General features: G+C 37.7%; 1 protein-coding gene across 5 annotated transcripts in view; it reads right to left on the reverse strand.

The window, feature by feature from the left end:
• ERG (ETS transcription factor ERG) overlaps positions 1-21,813 on the reverse strand; it is a 107,494-nt gene that overhangs the window by 37,681 nt on the left and 48,000 nt on the right. Inside the window, exon 1 of one of the 5 annotated variants that reach the window (XM_061359172.1) lies at positions 15,902-16,041. The exons of the other annotated variants lie outside the window; for them this stretch is intronic. The gene's annotated coding sequence lies outside the window, so the exon portion shown is untranslated. Of the gene's footprint in view, positions 1-15,901; positions 16,042-21,813 lie in introns of those variants that run through there. 5 annotated transcript variants of the gene reach the window in all.

Raw genomic sequence — 21,813 nt, forward strand, 5'->3', positions numbered from 1 at the left:
GTTTGGAAACATTAAGCAGTAAGTGGGCTAAAGCAAGGAAAACATTTATAAATATTATAAAATAGATGCTAATCTCACCAAGTTTTGTACCTTTATGGTAATAATTTTAGTAGTGGATGGGTGATCTTGGATTTCACATGACAATAATATATTCTTATGGCAGCTCAGAAATGAAGCCTTTCATTTCTAGTAGTCAGTGTCTGGGACAATGTTATATGAACAAAGCAACACATACAACTTACACTGGCAGCTGGGGAAGGTCTTTCATGCAAGTCAGTAAAGTAGAGAGCTGTTGGTATTATCTGAGCTCAATATTGGACATGGATTTTCTTTATTTCATCTTCCTTTCTGCATATACTTTTATGACATCACCAGCCAAACATAAAAATCTTTTCCTTCATTAAGAGTTTTTTATTTTTTTCATCACTTGTACTTCTTACTTGGACTTTCCGTACTAATGATAAAAAGAACAAAATGACTTCTCTGTTTGGTTTTGACCTATACTTCACTGATAAGTAAAAATGAAATAATAATGGACTGACAATTTGTAGAACAATAGGTACAGCAACGCCTTTAAAGTAGGCATAAAGTCATGAGGACAACGGTGTTTACTTAATCAAATGCAAGATTACTTGGCCTACAAGCATGAAATTACAGGAAATGTGACTGAAGTAGCTCCCATCATTATATGAAGGCTGGCCTGTCTTTTATATGCAATGTCAGGCTTTAAGAGCAAAAACTTTTTTTCCTAAAGTTTGGTCAAACTTAAGAAATGATTAAAGGTGGCAATAGGGTTTGCAGTTGTCTCGCATAATTTGTGTGTGCTGATGGTTACTGGGCTGAGAATACTTAAGCAGTATTTTAAAAGATTTTGGAGGCCATTCTAACCTGGAGGTGCTTTTTCTCAAGTTAATTTTGACTAGGGAACATGCCATTTTGTGCATGACATACATTTGCTCGCTGTCCCTTCCACTTTAGACATGATAGCATTTCCACTTGTTTGTACAGCAAATGGTAACTCCAGGAGGTACATTCGTATGTGTGTGTATACATATATCTCAAAACATTAAGCTCTGGGTTTTGTTTGTTTTTTGGTTTTTGTTTTTTTTTTTTTTTAATTTCTTATAATATTTGGGGGGTTTACTGCTTAATCCCTGTAACAGAAAAGGTTTAGTAGGTCTTTATTTATGTCAATTGTCTGCCCAAAATCTATCAAATGACTTGCTGCTCAAAAAAAATGTTTCTAGAACTTTGACAATCAGGAGCATACTGGCCAGCACTGTCAAAATCCTAGCAGGCAAATAGCATAGTAGTAGGATGAAAAATATTGACTGCAAACAAGTTGGACACTGGGCATGAACTACACATAAAAAGGAGGATGCATGAGGAGAAACAAATAAAGCAACAACCCTCATTGTGCACTGAGAGATGCTGCAGACAGTAAAACACATTTATTACTTGTAGTGTCATCTTGTTAGAGTCAGCAATCCCACACACCAAAACAGGCCTGTTACCCTTGACTATGAGGGGCTCGTAATAACACTGGAATTAAGAAATTTTAATTAGCTGCGCCATATGGCATTGCATTTATACAATCTATATTTCTCATTGCATTTATATTTTTTGAAACACAATAGTTTTATGATATTTCTCCTCATTAATGTAATCAGCTTCTAGTTCTTCTGTAATCTGATTTCATAATATATACACAAACACAAGTTTAGACCTCCACACAGCCACTACCCATTCAGACACAGGCTGTTTCCTATCACTTGTCGGATGTCTACGGTTGGTCAGGAAAAATAATTCTCCGTTCTACGAAGAACTCTGATATACTGAGACTTATTTTCATTTTAACTTAGACGCAAACCTGTTATATGAAAACTTCTACCAAAACATTTATTAAAAGGAAGAATTGTAACACACTGGTGTGTGTTCTGCAGATGTCAAAATATTCTAATAAACAGTTATATTTGGAGAGGACCTGCACTTTCTGAAGGAAGATTGTTCTGATTAAGATCAGGCAATTAGTTCTAGTAAGCGTTTCCATGCTTTTGTGCACTCGCTATCCCTTGTGTACTTGTTAAAATTGTGTGCGATCCAATTACATACATTTGTAATTGAAAAAGAACAGGCAGAAGTGTGTAAGAGAGCACATGGTATGCACCTTGGTACACAGCCACTCCACACTTTACAAAGTCACTCTTCTGGCTTGCTACTCTTCTTTCTATTCTTCCCCAGACTTCATCTTCTGATGCTCTAGGAAGCTGTCATCTGGAGTGAAAGCCTAATTTCAAACAGGCCAGGAATGTCATTTCCATGCTGGGGCAGAGATCATATGTGAGGATGGACACCAGAACCTCACAGAGCAGGCAGTCTTCCAGTCTGAAACTCTGCTCATATCTGCAACAGGCATCGCATGATAAAGCAAGCTGTGGTTGAACTACTTAAAGAGCTTCTAGCTGAAATTTGCAGTCCTGCTTTAAAGCCAAGTCTTTAAGCCTTGGATTCATTGCATCTAGGAATAATCAGTGAAACAACAGGCAAATGATTGATGTTTCAGCCTTACTATACCTTATTAATCATGATGCTCTTACAACTCTCTTCTGACCATTCACTTTGTAAGATACTCAATATGGTGTGTGGAACGTACTGGAAAAGGTTACTACTTAAAATGCAGTCACCTGAGTCAGGAATTGTAGCACACATCTGGAATATGTTTTCCTTCTAAATTTCTGAGTCTTGGATTCATTAGATCAGACAAAAATCCACATATTATATTCATGAGAGAGTTCAGGAACAACAAAAGCCTTGGCAAGTACAAGATAGGAAAGACAGATGTTGTCCTCACCTCCACCCATGAGAATCTTATTGCCAGCTCAGCTAACATCCTTCACGTATTTGCAAAGAGCACTTGGGTAGTCAGTGTTAATCCAAACACAGGCCCAGTGCTGCTGCTTATCTGACTATCTTCACCTTTTGCTGAGAAAAATACAGAGGATATTTGGAAGCAAAGGAGAGACACTGCCACAGTCCCTCTTGAAAAAAGGAATAATCAAACATCCATCAAAATGATGTTATGAAATTGCAGGCTAGATTAATTTCTGGGAAACAATAGCAAATGTTTAAGGTCTGATCCTGCAGCCCTGTGTGTAAGCCATCCTCTTGGCTTCACCAGGACTAGTAACGTGAATAGAGGTCTCACGGCTAAGCCCAAAGGTTTAACAAGTTGTGTCTTAATGAACAAATTCTGAAACATTACAAATTCAAATGTAGACTGTGGTGCTTTATCATCATTTCTAATATACAGTCATTACTGAAATGTCAGCAAACCCTATTTTTTGCCCAATCTATTTTAGGTACCTCTTTTCATCATAGGGTAATATCTGTAGCACGAGGCATTCACTCCAGTTGCTCAAGTGCTGCATAAAATAAGACAAAAAAATCATCATTTCACTAATGCAGATGAGGAACCTTTTGTAAGAATGGATAAAATTGGGTTTTTGCTTAGAAAGCATATCCCCTTAATTCCAAGCTCCAGCCATATTTGGGACTACCCTGCATCTGACACACTAAAATTATCACACCAAGTACAGTTGATGAAACACTAACTTCCAGAGATCAGGAAGTGTCCATGAGCATCTGATTTAAAGAGCTGTCATTTCATAATTATTTCATCTGCAGTTTTTAACTAGCAGTAAAATGCAAATGAATAGTTTAACCCCTAACCAAGAGTTAACAAATGGAAATAGGAAACTTTCATATATGTCTCATGCCCTGGGCAAAATCAAAGCAATGCAGTGGCCTTGTTCAAATGCAGTAATGAAAGCCTCCACCCTGCATCTACTTCAGTGCATGTTCAATGCCCAAGTGACTTCAAGAGGGGTATGGCTGGAAGCAGCTCTGCCCATGCACAACCACCAAAAAACGGCACCAGGCTTCTGAATGAAAGTGGACCTCAAAATTCACAAGACTATCAAAAAGCCTAGAAAATGAAGCAAACAAGCGCTACACAATGATGAATCTGATTCTGATTTTCCTTCTGCATGAGCAGAGTGCTGGCAAACTACCCAAATGCTGAGGCAACACCACATTTTATCTGCTGCACCAGCAGCTGAATGAACAAGGTTAGGTGGCTGTAGGGCTGGAGCAGCACAAAGATTGGTTGGGCTCAGAATACATATTCCTGAATAATTACGTCAACTTTAATTCAACAGTGGTAAAAACAATACACTTGTACCCTGCAGATTGTATATTGTATGCACATTTTTAAGAAACTGTAGCTTTGTATGCTTATTTTAGCACTTCCATCTACATAAAGAGCTGTAACACTGAAGTTTGAATGACTTTTTTCAGTCAATACAATAGACTTTTCTTCCTTTTAATCTTGATAGTATTGGCAATTATGAACTTAAAGTTTTTTCCTTCTTAACCTCTAGGGCTTCAAAATGCCTAGAAAACTGGGAAAACTTGGATATAAAATTCCATTTCTGCCTCAGCCCAGGGCTAGCCTGTTGCTTCTACCTTGCCTTTCTAGTACAGGACTTCATTACTCTGAAGGAACAGCTAATATTCTACTTTGTTAAAAAATATAAACATCTGGGGGCTTTTCCAAGTAAAGATTTCTTTGGCAAAACAGGTGGCAGGTTTCTAAAGTAGCCACCAGCCCTACTGGAAGTGATATGAGGCTGCACGCCACACCTGCTATGAACTCTTGCTATTAGATCAAAATACTATTGGGAAAGAGTCTTGGGACCACAGCAGCTGTGCAAAACAAGACACAGATCCCACACTAGGCATGCAAGCCTATCCTGTCCTTGGTTCCTGTTAAAATCTTTGGCATTATGGGCAGTTTGAATGGGATGTCTTCAAGGATTACTACGCATTTACTGGAGTTAGTCATTTGCTCAGAACTAAAGGCTTTGCTTGAACATGGTAACTGCTCTTTGGTTTTGGAACTTTATTGAGAAAACTCTTAACATAAACGTACCACATGATTATTTTCTGCCCTATTCAAAAGACTTGTCCAGTGTTATCACAAAAGGGTAACTTTCGCAGTTCTTTTTCCTGCCATTTAGCTCAATGTGCAAGATTATACGTTACATTTATACTAAATCCAATATTTGTTAACTGTGGTGGGTTGACCCACCACATATTTGTTTCTATACAAAATTATATATGCCTATTTTGTGTATATATATGTATGCACACATAAGTATATGTACACACACATTTTTAGATAATCCGTCCTCAATTTCTGAACAAATTTTAAAGTAAAAATAATTCAGGTATTAAAATACTTTTCTATAAGGCACACTATGTACCAAAGATAAACTCATCAGCAGAGTGATGAGAAATGTATAGAAGGAATGAATAGATCATTACAGCCACTGAATCGATGAAATAATTAAATATTGGGTAAAACTGAAAAGAGCATACAAATTAATTTCCTTTGCAGTGAACCTTTGCTTTTTACAAGTGTCTAACAGCATTAAGGAAATAACAATTGGATTATGGCCATGAACTGAGCTTCCAGGTGACCCATCACTTCCCTGTAGTGCTTCTGTGTGTGGTGTTTTTGCACGTGCGCACACGTGTGTGCGTGTGTGATGAGTCACATTCTGCTCGGAAAGACCGCAGTTATGAGGGACCTTAGCTCCAAATGTACCTTTAGCTATCCCAAAGAAATAGTGGGAAAGCAAACTGGGCATGTTCTCCATTAAGTCTGGCTGGTCCTCTCAAACCAGCAGCTGGGCTCAGCAGTCAACCTAGGGAGAGCGAGGGGGAACTCTTCTTGGGCATCTGTAGGGGTGCTTTTCTGAAACTCAATTTCCTCTTCAGGGACCCCCTGGAGCTGGAGAGCCTCTGGCCAGCTGCATGAGGCTGACAAGGTCTCAGATGCTCCCCCATGTTCACCTTCACACATATTTAAAATTCTTACCTTCATATTTAAAGAACAGTTATAGCATCCAACAGTTATTAATATCTTGTTTGACAGCTTTTGCAAACTGCTTAAGCCATCTTTATGTGTACGGATGCTTTTATTTACTTCCAAGTGTATTTGTCTTGATATTTTTGCTGACTTCTCTGCATTAGATAACTGGAATTAAAATACAAATTACTATTGCTTTTAAAAAACTCACTACATTAAGGAGCGCTCTCCACTTTTGCATAACACTAAGGGAAAGTGGTTTTGTTTACATTATTCTTCCCTTTCCTCAGTCACCTTTTATTCTGGATCTTCCACGTGTACACTGAACATATATATATACAGTATTATAAGTTTCTCATGGTAATCTCCATTTTATGAACACATAGAATATTGCTTAGATGGGCAATCATTCTAAATTCAGAATGAACTTTCTAAGTATGCCCACTGTGTATGTAAAATATGACTTCCTGTCACGATAACCTTTACAGTGTATAGCCTCGCATACCTTCCTGTAATTGTTTATAATGAATATCTTGCTTCATACTCCAGCATACGTTATTTTAGTCATTTGCCACAAAGCATGACTAATGAAATTAATGTGGGGTTGAATGTCGCACAGAGTATTATGTCATTTCTGTGTATGCAAAGATTAACACAGAAGAGTGCTTAGTAAAATAACAATAAAGTGTGTGTTTATGTTTAAGCACATTTTACCTGCTCTGCTGAACCAGTATAAGGTAAAGATATTGTTACGTTTAGCTCAAACATTAATTATGAGTTCAGTCAAAGAGACTGGTATGGTTTTCAATATATCACAATTAGACAGGTAGCCAAATCAATGGATCAAAAGAAAAAAGTTGTTTCATACCTTTGACAGACAAAGGTTGAAGTGAACGTTCTTTCTTTGTCCCAAAACAAATAAAACAGAACAACCACAACAAGAAAACCTCACATGCAAAGAAAAAATTGCTTTGTGACAGTACAAACAAAATTAATCCCAAATACACCTGTGGTTTTGCTTTTAAACTTATTGCTTCACTTAAGCAATTTAAAGCAATGTCTTTCTAGACAAAATCACCAATCCAAAAATCACAAAATATTAATTACTGAAGAAAATTAAACTTTATCTTTTTTTTTTCCTTTTTTTTTTTATGAGAACTACCTCACAAATTCAACTTTCATCTTTATTGTGCAACTTCTGGCTCTGCAACCATGCTTTCTGTTAAATCGCATATGCAGCAGAAACAGGTTGTGGCCAATTTTTAATTGTACATGTGAAGAAGAAAAGGAAAACACACATGGCAATAACTTTGATGTGGTAACAAGAAAAATCCTGCAGTTCTTCCCTGTAGCAGTATCTTTTCTTAAGTAGTGATTACCAACATTACCACTCTTACGAAAACCATGCCCTGCAGCTCTGATACTGACTGCATTTTTCACTGATACCAACATTAGCTCCAGAAGGAAAAGGCCACCTGCTGCCACTGGCAAAAAGTAAGCAGAGAAATCAATGAAATTTAGACAGTCTCAAGTCCAGAACTCTGAAAGATGCATTTACTACAGCAGTAGAAAATATTAAGATGTTTTTCTTCATACCTCTTTAGTAAGACCAAGTGTCTAATAAGCATTACTACAGGAAGTGAAGCTGTGTGAATGCAAAACTTAGGGTATGCTAAAAGACAAGATTTTGATTTATTTTTCTTTGGTCTGCATTAAAAAATGACCCTCAAAATGACTTTATATACTGTATGCTATGCCTTCAAACATAGAGGAGAGGTATGCAGGCTGTTTCTCTTTTTGGCTGTTTCCCCAAACAAACTCATTTCCTATAAGCTATTCCCGTATCTTTCGTGCCACATCCAGCTTCCAGAAAAACAGCAGGAAAACAAAGTGTGAACTCAAAACAACCCATTTCCACAGAACAATGTGCCATACCAAGGAGAGAGAGAGATAGAATGGGGAGAGCTGAGGAGAGGGGTAAGAGAGAGAGGGAGAGATGTTTTGATGCTGCCAAAGGACTTTAGGGAGAAAGGAAGGAGGAACTTTTAAAAGTCACAGGGAGGAAGAGTTGTGTAACTGTAAATATGCAACAGGCAAGTTGCCAACTATTTCAAAGGATTTGAGGTTTCAAAATCATCGAGAAGACTAACTGATTTGCACTGTGGGTTTTGAGCTTCCAGGAACACCTTTATATGCCTGAAAGCCAGAAACTACCATATCTTTTTGTAGACTACTCAAGCCATACTTGGTCATAAATTCAAGTTGAATCAGTAAGGAATGTAAACAGACACCATTTATGCTTCTCTGCAATCTAATAAAATGAAAGCATGGACTAAATAAAGCAAAATGATACATGTCGCTCTGTAAGAAGGGAAAACCAGAAGTTCATGTTGATTTAGTTGCTGTCTGACCTGAGCAATCTCCAAAATTCCCAGTATCCAGTAAACCAAGCAAACCCATACACTAAACTCCCACAGGTGTAGTGCATAATGCTCATTGAAACACACGTGGTAGAAGTCAATGATAAATGTCACTATGCCATTTTTAAATCCTGCTTCCATATTGGGCTTGTCAAGGATATAAAAGCAGAAAGAAGGAATAAAAGTAAGACAGGAACAAATAATGTCAGCTTTGCTGTTCAAGACAATTACACAAGTTCTTACACAAGTAAGAAGAACCGATAAAACAACTAGAATGCTTTTCCCAAAATTAAGAATCTACCAGCTTTGAAATCTTTGGGTAGGGAGACACTGCTTTTGCATCGAAAAAAAAAAAAAAAAGTAGTAAATTTATTTTTTCTGTTGGTAAAAGATGCAAAACCACAGACTTTGCAGTCACTTGTAAGTAAAACTTACAGTCCAAAACACTACCATGTGTCAGAAAGACCTGGCATTACTATGAAAGGTATGCTCCACAGAGAAGGAGATATGGGGCAACACTCATGTCATGGTATAATGACTTCCTACTGCGGACTTAAAAACTGCCATAGGACTGCAGCAAAAAGGATCTTTCAAAGGCCTCAATAGTATTTAGTAACCATGACTGTTATGCAGTGCTAGATGCAAGAAATAAATGAACTGCTATCTTAGGCGCAGAACTAAGGCAAAGCAGTAGTTAGAGTTTGTCATAAAACACTTGGCAGCTAGCACAGAAGGGACACAAGTTGAGGGCAATAAATACAAAGCACAAGTTAAGTGCATGGTGTGACCAGTGTGACTGTCACAGTTGTGCCAGAAGTTATTTTTCAATTAGAATGAGCTACACAGAAGATACCAAAAAATGAAAGGCTACTATGCATGTCAGGCAAGAAGTGAAGTCGAGGTGAAGAGACTGAGGAAGGGGGAGGGAAAAGCAAAGAGCTATTCTGTCTGAAGCAAACCCAGCTAAAACCATACGAACGACTTATACTTGCCCTGTCTCTCTCTGCAGCTGTTTTCTCTTGGCTCAGATCTAGCTGATCTCCCTCTCTGTACCAACATCGTGGTGGCAAAGGGGGAACTGGATGGATCTCTCCATGTTTAAATGCCTTTTGATGGCCCAGGACCACTACTGGACCTCACAGTGGAAAGAACATGGAGTGCAATATGCAATGTGCAATAGTGATGGTGCCCTCCTGCTCGCCCCTGTCAGCTGCAAACCCTCCCTGCTATAGATACCTGTACAGGGTGGGAGGGAATATCCCTGAAGGCTTCTGCTGTGGCAAATTCCTTAATGCAGCACATCCCACCAAAGGGAAGATGGATCTCATCCCTCTTGTACAGAATCCTCCTGCCCTAATGCAGCACCGGGGCTTGGCTTTTGATAATGTCAGGAGCTGGCAACAGCTGAGGTAAGCCAAAGGCAACAGTAAGCTGGTAACAGCACTTGACATGAGCACAGGAAGGTGAGCTTTTATTCCTTATTTTCCCTCTGAGAGCTTGACAGACTGAAGATTGGAATTTGAGCAAGGAAATTCTTATATATTTTCTTATATATTCTTAATGTATCATTCGATTCACCTGGAACACATCCAGATAATGAGGCTTTTGTAGTGATAGGTGTTCAATACATTTGCAAGTCAAGCAAATAATTACACACGTAAGTGCCCATCCTCAAGCATCCATGTTTGCACTAGGCATCTGTTCAAAGCATGAATTTCTGAAGATTTTAATACTGCAGCCAGCCAAATACAAACTGAGGATTTCAAACACTAATTTTACCAAACAAAATTATTATTCAAGGCAAACTAATTTTGCTCCATCAGGGTTAACAGAAACACATAATTAGTTTTAGTAAGAGAACTCTGGCTTTTCTGAATGTCTTATAAATACACAAAATCTTTCTTATAAGACACTTCCAGAGAGACAAAAATCTAAACCAGATCTTCAGAAACCAATTCTTTCGTAAGGATATGGAAAACAGACCTAAGGCTTCAGGAAAATTTTTGCTTCCTCATTCAGTATTTCATCACTGACCTGGCATGTTTTAAAGCTGTTTATTACCCTCTGAGGCTTCAGACTTCAGTCACGACTATGGAAAAAATGTTTGCTAGAAACAGCTAAAATTCCTGCTGCATCTTTTTGTATTTTATTTTTTCTACAAATAGGCTTTGTACATTAAGTACACTAAACATTACATTTGTCACAAATAATTTTTAATCAGTTATTTTAAAATTCAGTTCCAATTTACGCCGTTCTCAAAGTCCAGAGTTTCTGATTCATTATTTCTAGTAAGATACCTGAGGATATTTTTTCTGACTCTTTCAATACTTTTTAGGTTTCAGTGAAATTGCCAATTCTTGCAGTGAAAACTACAATTCTTGCACTGAAAACTTAGCTGAAAATTTTGCATTCCACATTGATCTTTAATACGAGCACTTCTATTGACATAAATAGAACTATTTGCAAGTAAGTGATAATAGCCTTTAATTTATAGGTGTTCTTCTAAGCACTAGAATAACTTCAGCATTAACTGAGCTTTGTGGCAGCCTATGAAATTTTAGCAACTGAGTAATATAATGTCCTATTTCATGCCAGATTAAAAGTGCAGAGAGGTTAGTAATGACACCAATTCTGTGGGAAATAGAAAAGCTCTGAAAATCATAGTGAAAGTGTCTCAGATGGAAACCTGAAAAAAAGCAGCTGTTTCTGAAAATAGCAATTTTTTCAAGGTATACTGTGGATTTTTGAATATAACTGAAAAGCCTCCTTTCTAGTGCTCTGCCCAAGTCATTAGCAATAGGATCATGCATGGACAAAACTTGCTGTGATTCATTGGTGGTACCTAACTTTCTGTTCCCACTGGGCTTACAACATGAGAATTAAAAAAGGTAAAATGCCCTGTACTTAGCCAGCAACAACAGGAGTAATTAGCAGATTACTGACTATACTTTATTATCATTATTTAGAGGGAAAGATACTCCCATACAAGAAAGCTACTTTTACAAGCATTTCAACAAGACCTAAATTTGCAGAGTCAGGTAACTGTGTTTCTGGTGGAAAGGGGTGTAAGATGTTTCTGTGAAGATCGAATCGGTGTGAAACCAGTGTTGTCCTTCAGAAATGTGTTTAGAAGTTGAAGGCAACTGAGGATTACATAAAGCAGAGAAACTGCAATCTGAGTGAAAAAGAAGAGAGAGGAAGAGATGGAGTATTACTAAAGGAGATCAAAGAAATCTAGGGAAGGAAAGAATATGGATGACTAAAAAAACTCTGAAGTCTGTGAGACTGGAGGATTCTGCTGTTGGCTGGAGTACAACAAAGTCAACCAGAGAAACTGCGAAAGTCAGTCAATCAAAGTAATGGTCATGAGGACTTTGGTGTGCTGAAGATATCCACAGTGCTTACCATTTTTATGACAGAGCATCCATCACTTAGCTTTGTAAGACTTCAATACATGGAGACAAATGAGGTGTGATTTTTTTTTGAGCAGTATACGAAACTAACTTTAAAAAAACTTAATTTTATTTTCAGCTCAGAGATATGTTTTGACATTTGATCAGCAAACCCACAGGTTGTAGGAAGCTTAGAAAGTGAATCAGAAAGGAATACCAAAAGAGAAAGGAGAAATAAAAAGATACTGAAGGTCAGGGAACTGAACACTTTTATTGCAAGCTTCTGCATTAAACTCCCTGTGTCACCTAAAAGAAGATAGATAGAATCAGAGTTTGTTATTTAGGGGACATGTTGGGTAACAGACTGGAATACAAAGCAAGGATATTAACACATTCATACTACAGCAAATACAGAAGATATAGCTTAGGAAAACACAGTAGCTGGTTGAATACATTACTCGTGCCAGCTCTGCTGGGGCTCTTTAGGAGTAGCACAAACCAAGGAATCACAATGGTTTCTTTCTGAGCCAGCTGAGTTTACAAATAGTCTTACATAAATCTCTGACATGTTATCTAAGCCTTTTGCAAAATGGCCTCCCTGTAAGCAATATGCGTGATAAGGAGAATGCATTCACATGGATCAGCTGAGGACCACTTGTGTATTATTTCCATTGTTGTGCTGGGACCACCACAGGCATCACATCCCTTAGGACAGAGAGATTACTTGCTTTACCATTTGCTAATGACAAGGCAGGTAGGGAAGTGCTTGCCTTTGTCCTGATACAATGTGCCTGGGAATTAAGGCATTTCCTCATTGCAAAGGGCAGCACCGCTGGCAGTGGTGATCTCCCATAGCATGGCAGTGGCCTTTGCTCAGCTTCCGTGGCTGAAGAGTGCAATAGAGCTCTCTGCTTCAGCTCCAGCATATTAAATAAGAGAAGGTTAGGGTCTTTGCACAAAAAAGTCTTCTGTAACAGCCAACTGTTCTGTAAAAGCAAATGCAAATTTACAGCTTTACTTTGGGCTTTAGATTTTCTGTGCATTTGCTTGTTCTTCTTTGCTTGGCCACATTCTCATTTATTTATAGAAGTCTGGTGCTTGGAAATGGTCTCTGAAGTACTGGAGATTACAGTTTATACTTACCATCATGAAAATTCAGAGTATGACTGTTTTTTCTGCTAGTGTCCCTTGTATACTAAGTGGATAGTTTCAATAAGCCTAAAACTTTGTCTTCCTTAGGATACTTCATGATGCAAAGTACTTCCTTGACAGATTTTCTTTTCCCACCTTTCACTTTGCTTTTTTCAGCACTGACTGGCACTGACTGTTATTGCTCCAGTTGTGTATGGCGTAGTTTGTAAATTGTTTTGAAACCAATTGCGTTATTCCTGGTTCTGCTCAGCTTCTAGTTTTAGTGTCATTATCAGACTTAGAAGTTTCATTTACAGCATCATTCCAATCCTATTTACATTATCTTATGTAACTAAGATTTTAAGAGAGTTAATTCTAAGGATTTATCAAGCTCCCTTTTTAACAACAGTAGCTGCCAGCTTTCATGATCTTGCTGAACCTTAGTTCCTTTTGACCTAAATTCTAGAGTCAGCTGAAAACTTAAGGCTGTTATTATTTTAGCTAAAAAAAATAATTGTGAATTTCAAGGCTTGGAATGTAGATAAGACGAGCAATATAAAATACATTATTCCCTGAAATTCCTGAAATTATTTTTAAGCTATCATCTCATGAATTCTGAGTATCTTTACTGAAAAAAACCCCACAAAACATTTCTTATTGTCACCTTAATTTCATTAATTCATTAATTTCATTCTCTCTACCTCCACCTTGAAACTTTCATATGGAACCTTTTGTAAGATTTTGTCTTCTTATTGAACCTTCTGAATTTCTCCAAGTCTTCCTCTTTTCACTAAAGAAAGGAACAGAAGGGCAGCTAGGGAAAAAAAAATATGAAAGCAATGCCTTGGGGCTCACAGACACCCCATGTAACACTGACCTTTCTCAAACAACCTACCAGCCCCCTTAATTGACCCTTTACAGTGTTACAAAAGCTTTCAAGCCCCTAAACTGCAATATTTGGAGAGAAAATTGCTACTAAGATATATAGATATGCATTTTTACTTGTGATATTATAAATATTGGATATTTTCATATTTTAAAAAATGAGCTGAGGCTTTTGTCTGTTACTATACAGAAAATACATTTCTCACTTTTATTTCTGTACAGCTTCAGGATTAAGACTTAATATTGGACATCTGATGACAAGAATCCATCTGAATCCCAGCTTACAAACCAGAAACGTGTAGATGAGGCCCTCAGTGATATGGTTTAGTGGTGGTCTTGGAAGTCCTGCTGTAATGGTTGGACTTATCTCAAAGGTCTTTTCCAACCTAGTTGATTCTACAATTCTATGGCAAGAATGTATAGATACATTATTTTTATTAATTAAAAAGCACACCCTAAAATGCCAAGTTACTGACTGTTTATCTTCATCAGACACTTTGGCAAGGTGCTCATTTTGTGTGACATCTAACTCTGCACACAGGATGAGGTCAACACCTAAGTGGTACTAACGGGACATGCAGGCCCTTAAGAAGCACGTAAACAATGTCCAGGCAGAATGTGTAGTTCGGCAGGGTCTCTCTATCCTGTGCTGAGTTAAGCCCTATTACATAAAATGTTCCAAGTCTTTAAGTCAGGCCTCAGAAACAGAGAGCACTTAAAAGCAGTGCACTTTGGATCTGCCTCCTGGCTTTTAAGCCTTTGGTGTAGATTCTTTAGTACTAGAGAGTCTTTTGTCAATGAAAACTGAAGTCCAAATGCATTCATATAATTTAAGAAACTGCCCTTTAAGAAAACGGCTAAATATCACGAGATTCCTGATAAAAATTGTGAGAGTTGGCAAGAACTGTATCCTCCAAAAAGCAGCTGAGACTGACAGATATTGAGGCCAAACAAAAGGAAAGGAAAGAGGAAAACAGCCCTGTGAAAACCCAAGCTTAGAAGGCAAATATTCTTCAGATTGAATTTGGTCTCATCTGGCTTCTAAAATGTTAGATTAAGTATGTGATGAAGATGTGGGAGAAAAAAGTGAATCTAAAGACAGATAAGATTTAACATTCACATTAACTGGAAAGGACCTGAGCACCATTACAAAGAACGCATTTATGCAAAATGAGTTAAAAGTGAATAATTTACACATACATTTTGTAGACTGTGCTTTACTTCAACAGATTTGTGACATCTATTTTAATGCACTTTTCAAAAAAGGCTTTACAGTTGTAAGTCTGTGATACATTTGCCTACCAAGCAGTTCTGCAATTCATTGTTCACCAGGATCCCATTTTTGAATGCTTGGAGCTAAAGCTTCCCATTCTAAGCAAGCAAACAAAATGCAAAAGCATCGCATGAGTAGCAATAGTTATAGGCAATTTTTTGTCCAAAAGTATGTAATTGATAAATGTGTAAATGAAAACTTAACATCATCAAATAAAAGGTCTGAAGAGTTAAAAAGGGAACAGTTGCTACTTTGCAAAACAGAACCAACCCGTGTTTTGTATATTAAAGGTGGGAGGGAAAATAAAGAAGAGGTTTTGAAAAACTGCAGTTTTCTACCATTTCAGCTGGTTAAAACTACAGGTTGGGAGAAGTAACAAGAAATGTAAGTACAGTAAAGCCACTTTGCCGAAATTCATCTCCTGACTGTCTTCAACTTTCAATTATATTATTTTACTAAACAAGCACTTTTCCTCAGGAAAAAAAAATAAAATCTAACCACTTTAAATTTTCCTTAATTTTCTAGAAAGGTAGCATTGACAAGTACCTTTTTCTTTTTTTTTAAATTAGATCCATCCAAAGTCTCTGTTTTCTTTCAGCAGAAACAGTGGGAACTCTCAAGTTGATCAGCACCTTGGAAAATCAAGATCTTTATTCAGGGCTCTAAACAGAGATTTAACAACCTACTTTAGGTACTTTCCTGGGCTTCCCCCTCCCCTCCCGCCCTGTAAATTTCAACCTGGTCCACTTAAAGACTTTCTGTTAAACTTGCCTCCTTTGGCATAAAGCACTAATGATTTAGTTGGGATTGTAAAGATTTACTATGCACTTTTTTTATCTTATTAGAACCAGTAATGGAATCCACTTACTTGAGTTTCTTTGGCTCTGAATGCATACTGCTGAAGCGTATGACATCCAGAGGTTACATTCCTGTCTATCTTTCATTTCAGCTTTATAACTGTAGTGAGTACATTTCCTTAAAACCTGTGGATTCTAAATCAAAGGAGAATCTATTTTTAGTCTCATCAGTACTTAAAAAACCCTTAGAATTCAGCAGTAAGGTTATTAGACCACTTTGATGATAAAAGAAAACAAAAAAGAAAATTAAGAAATTCTCAGAAGCTTGTTGATGATAGACATTTTCTAACAAAACACTATTTTTTATATAACTTGTTAGTTTTGTAAAATGTTTATAAAGCAGAAATTAAAAAATAAACAGTTTCAGTTAAGTCCTTCACTGAAACATTTTCAGGGGAATAACTGTTTCTTGACCAATATTGTAAATACAAACTTACTCTTTTCATTATGTAGGAGCCCCATGCATGGGAACAATGACAAATTTTTAGCTGTGCATTTATCAGATAAAGGTGATGATCTCCCTCTTTGTATCTTTTTCCTATATTCTCATTATAAAGCCAGAAGAAATAACATGATTTTCTAGTGTCTCCTTAGACAAATATCTCCTCACTATTTAACCTGTCTAATGCTGTACGCATGCAGACACCTTTGCCCTTACAGGTATATGAAATGTGCTGGATTTGTATCATTAGTTCAACAAAAATAAAGTGGCTGACATCACCCCACCGTTGAAGAGCCCAGCACAATAAGGCACTTTTGCACACTCTTAATCTAAAACATCAGTGGAACAGCTCAGACACTTGGAGTTTAGCAAGTGTTTGTGCAGTTTGATGGATCATATCTACAACAACCATTCAGTGAATACTGTGCTGCCTGCGACCCTCCACAGAGCTTTATTTTTTGGCTGAGGCAACCCAGCCTGATTCAAAGTTCACTGAAGTCAATGGAGAGACTCAGCACCACCAACAGAATTGTGCTGATCCAAAGCCAGGACAGGAAACTGAGGAAACGTAAGAGCTACCCTGTTTGTTGCCTTGAATATTTGTTTAGTGTTTTGGAATTTACTGACTAAAGCTGCATGGAAGAAACCTGGCAGCCAGAAACTGCTGCCAAGTTGTGTTATTTTGGTTGTACCAGAACTCCTGAAATAAACCCAGAACTCCAGTGAGACGTTCGTGTTCATGCTGTAGCTTCCTTGAACTCAGTCCATCCAGCCGTTCAAGGTCAGAATAGACCAGACTGGCAGATCTGCTTCAATCTTGAATAGCAAGACAATATTCTGCTAAGAACATGATATGCCTGGTTCTCCTCTCACTCTGCATCCACCTTATACCTCTGTAGCCCACTGCATATAGTGGATCCAGTTCTGATTTACACCAGCTTAGAGAAAGAGGAAATTTCAACAGGTTTACTATAGAGTCCAAAAGAAAACTCCCAAAGTTTGAACTTTCTTCAAGGTGTTCACCATGATATATTTCCTCTCACTGAAAAAAGCGTTAACCAAAGTGACCATATCCATCAGTTAATCAACCGGACAGAAGTGTCCTGGATTCCACATCCACAAGTGGCTACTTTTTCAACAGAAATTATACCTTTGGAACTAAAAAAATACTGCATTTAGAAGAGAACGCGCATGAAAAGTAAGCCTGCAGATGGTTAGCTGCAGTTTGTGTTCATTAAGAGGGTTAATACAAATGTCCTGATTGTTTCTTGTTGTTTATGAATCTCGACCTTCAGAACAGCACTGAAATGTGCTGTCTCCTAAAGATGTTCCCTACCGATATGACACACACTTTTTATTGTTTCACTGCACATAAGCATTAATATCCCAGAGGTAACCCACCCTTCTTTTAACGGCTGGTGACAGGTCCAATGGCTGAGCAAAAATCAGTTGAAGGAAAGGGAAGTCTTGTCGGAAATGAGATTAATCTTGTAACGAGTGTTCAGCCCTGATAACCCATCTGTGCAAAGAACTGCTTTAACTGGAGAGCAATTAACCTTCACCTGACAAGCTCTGTCCAACCGTTATAAACAACATTAAAGGCACAGGATCCCCCTCTTTTTTTCCCTCTTTACATAGACTAAACAATTAGATTCTGAATTCCATGAAAATCGTACGTGTAACAGTGCCTTGATGACAAATTGCAGGAAAATTTTTTAAAAGGTAATGGCTGTATGGAAATAAAGTGAAAAATGTCTCTGGCCACCACTTTAGTGAGTTGATCTGATTAATAAAAAGCAACAAGTTTGAGCACTTCCAAGGGAATACCTTACGCATGAGGGAAGCTGATGTGAATAAGACAAAGATTAACAATAACAAAAATGTATGCAAGCAGATAAGAGCTGACTAACCATGTCCGAGGAACACTGCTTTCAGAACAAAGCGTATGTTTCCCCAACACTTCTGTGAACCCAAAGCCAAGGGGCTACTTCCTAGAGCTTCTTCATCCATGGCCTTGTGGAAGTTACTTGTCAAAACTAACGTCAACTTGCAGAAACAATCTGCAGTAACTGGCTTTTGGGTCCAGTCCCCACCTGACCTGCTCTCCCATTTGACAGCCAGCGCTCCAAGTGATGTATTCACTGCTGTCTCTGGAAGGGTCTGTAAATCCAGCCTCAGATTCCAAGCCTGTAGTAACACAACTGTAGCACAGTAGTCTGGGAAGATAACTGAACATGAGTCTCTTCTTCAAATATGAAAAGGTGCAACATATATGAAGCCAGAATAGCAAAGACTACTCGACTCTATGCAGAAGGGCCAAGATAGCAATCTCAGTCATGGTGGCAGAAAACTGGAATGGCTCTAAAGGAATCAGTGGCAAAACAACACACAAAATTTGGGAGAAGCTCCTGAATAATTTGGGCAAAAGCCTGGCTCCAATCAGGCCATTGGCCAAACACTTTAAACTTCATTTTGGCCAGTTTCACTTCAGGTTTTGTAAATCCTCATTCATTCTATCATGTGCCTGAAAGCAATTACCCTGAAGTTATGATTAGCAATGGAAGCTTTCTGTCTTTGTTTATTTTTATCTTGCTCTAGGTTTCTCTTTTTCCTAGCAGAAGTTCAAACATACAGGTTAGTCATGGTTTTATTTCCCTGTAGAGCAAGGGAAAATTTCCATTTCAGTCATTTTGCTTGAATATACATGTCACTGTGGATTGCAAGAGATGGTTGTGACTCTTAAATATGTCTAGAATATGCTCTCAACTATTTGTTGGAGTAGTTTTCCTCAAGGGCTAGTGAAACATGTATTTTCTTTGGTGATGCATAGAGATAAGGAAAGGACGCAGACAACAAGGATTTGGAGGTAGGTTGCCTGCTTTTCATCTGACAGAATGACAACGTATTTTGAAGCATCCTGATTTGCAGTAGCAGAAAATGTGACAAAAATACCCCAACCTGGCTATTTCATAGTCCAGTGTAACAGCTTTGGCCTTAAAGTTTTACACAAACAGATGTGTTGTACTGTGGCTGTTTAATGTTTAAATAGTAACAGGTAGAACATTACCTTTATATCAGACAAGAAGGGCTTAGATCTTTTCAGTGAATTAGATATTAACAGATAGGAAGTTCCTATTGAAAGCATTTCCTGTATTGGTAGTCCCTGATTTTGGCGACTTATCTGTGCAGGAAATGAACACAGGAAGTATCTGTCTACAGACTCTTTATCATCAAGGTAATTGCTGTGGCAGCATTTTACTGTTTATCAAGGTAATAAACATAAAGTCTAAAAAAGGATGTTTTTCAACTCTAAAGAATGAGGTTTAAAAAAATCTTATAGACTCTCATTGCTGTTATGCAAAATCTTTCATGTAGAATTAATCTGCTGCTACTCTTTTCTCTCAGCATAACTGTAATTAGGCATTTGTCAAACAAAACATTTCCAGCTTCCTGTGGCTTTTTTCTTAGTCACAGCATTGTTTCCCTGTACCCTGCTTTCTCATCTCTCTTCAGGCAGGTAGGTCATTTTAAAGTTCTGCCACTTCCCATAAGCAGTGAACCACCCCTTCCTGCAGGTATTTGCATATACCCAGGCCTTGTAAATTGTTGCATTTCCTTCCCATCTATCAGGCACTACTTAACCTGGCGACACACACAATTAACTAAGCAAGTCAGACCTTTTCCTAGTGTGAAAAGGTTACGCCAGCTAGTGGCACCATTTCCCACACATCAGCTGAGATACACACTCCAAATAAATATACATGGCAAGTGAAGGGAGGCATATCACATGCATTCCTTCCACTCATTAATTTCCAAAATCCACCATTCCAAAAGACCATTGGCCTAGTCCACTGTATGTTGGCGACTGCTTGGTGTGTCCTTCAGCCTAGCCTTAAAAATTTGCTGTTAGTCATGATTCTTTTTTACCTTTTAATGTTCAATGATATTTTTATAACAATAATTGTAATTTTACTCCTTTTACTTTGCAGCAAACTTGATTTATGACATAGTAATTACCAGAAGTGGTAATCACTGGTTTGTACACAGTAGGTATTAAAACTTATTACTAATACTACTTGGGTATCAGCCACTAACATCCCTTTCCTGAAAGCAATGTCTAAGCTTTCTAATAGGATGCCTATATGCATAGTAAAAATTAACAACCCAGTGCCTAAGGATGCGTGCCAAGGAGAGAGGTAACTTCCCTGTGATAACAGGCTTGCAACCTGAATCTCACCAGATTTCCTGGCACAACTGCTCCCTCTATTCACTGTGATGAGTTGTTTACAGGGTTACACAGCCCTTCTTTTAAGGGGAGCTGGGAGGGGGGGAAGAAATAAGCTGAGGGACACAGCACTACCCAGCCTCAGGCAGGCTTGGTTACAACATTTGAAATAAACCCCTTTGACCATAAAAACACATCCACCTTTTAAAGAAAGGATTGATACCATTTTTGTATGAGTGTTTCAAAGTTTGCATTTTGCTGTTCTACTTTGAACAGTCAACATTTCCTCTGTAACACACAAATATATGCTAAGGACAGCAAGATGACTTGCAGAACCCATGCCATTTTGTCCAACCATTGTTTTCTTATTACTGACAATTTGAAAAGTTGCTAGTATTTCTCTACTGTATGATTATCTATCAAAATGAATTATTTATAACTAATGCATAGTTAATGATGAATCTCATAGAAACCACACTGCAGTCAGTGAAAAGATTTTGTTAATTTGACATGGTTTGGCACTGAATGTGATATCTTCTACAGTATCACCTTTACTTTCTTAAAATTGGTAATACAAGTGACACAAACCCAATTTTTCTTTTCTCTACTTGGCTGATCTTCAAAATAATTGTCTTGGCTTGCCTTAGAAATTTGCATTACGAAGCCTCCATTTTTTTTTTGAGTGAACAGCATTATGTATTTTCACTGGATTCTAAATTGTCATTTGGAAAATAATACCTTATTTTGGCATCCATATTTCTCAAAACTACTTCTGTATTTATCTTTCAGCAAGTCATTCTCCAAGAGCACTTGATTCTTTAAACATTATTTCTGAAAGGCCTTTTGTAACTCATGGAACTTGCTGAAAAACATTTTGTTAAGAGATAATACAGCTCTTGTTAAGAAAAAGCAAACAAACAAACCAACTCAGACAGTCAAACATACGCATTTTCCAGCTGTTGTTCCTTGCCTGGGGACTTAATTCTAGAAAGCAAAATCCTTATATTTGACTTCATTTTGGCATGTGTAGCCACAAACCAGATTGTGTTAAATGACTGATGATTAAAAGCAAAAGAAAACAACACAAAAATCACTCAAATGTCTTTTGCTTTTATATGACTATTTCTTCCTTTAAATTGTACATTTGTGTTTGAGTCAGAAATACTATTTTACCTGGAAATAATTATAGGTCTGATAACGCTGACTTTATTGGAACAAGATCTTCATGAAATTGCTGGAAACTGAATTACGGAGTG

This window comes from Neopsephotus bourkii, unplaced genomic scaffold (genome assembly GCF_033783945.1).
Source record: "Neopsephotus bourkii isolate Nb327-2 ecotype Australia unplaced genomic scaffold, CSIRO-AGI_Nbou_v1 NB_962, whole genome shotgun sequence".
Classification (NCBI taxonomy): Eukaryota; Metazoa; Chordata; class Aves; order Psittaciformes; family Psittacidae; genus Neopsephotus; species Neopsephotus bourkii.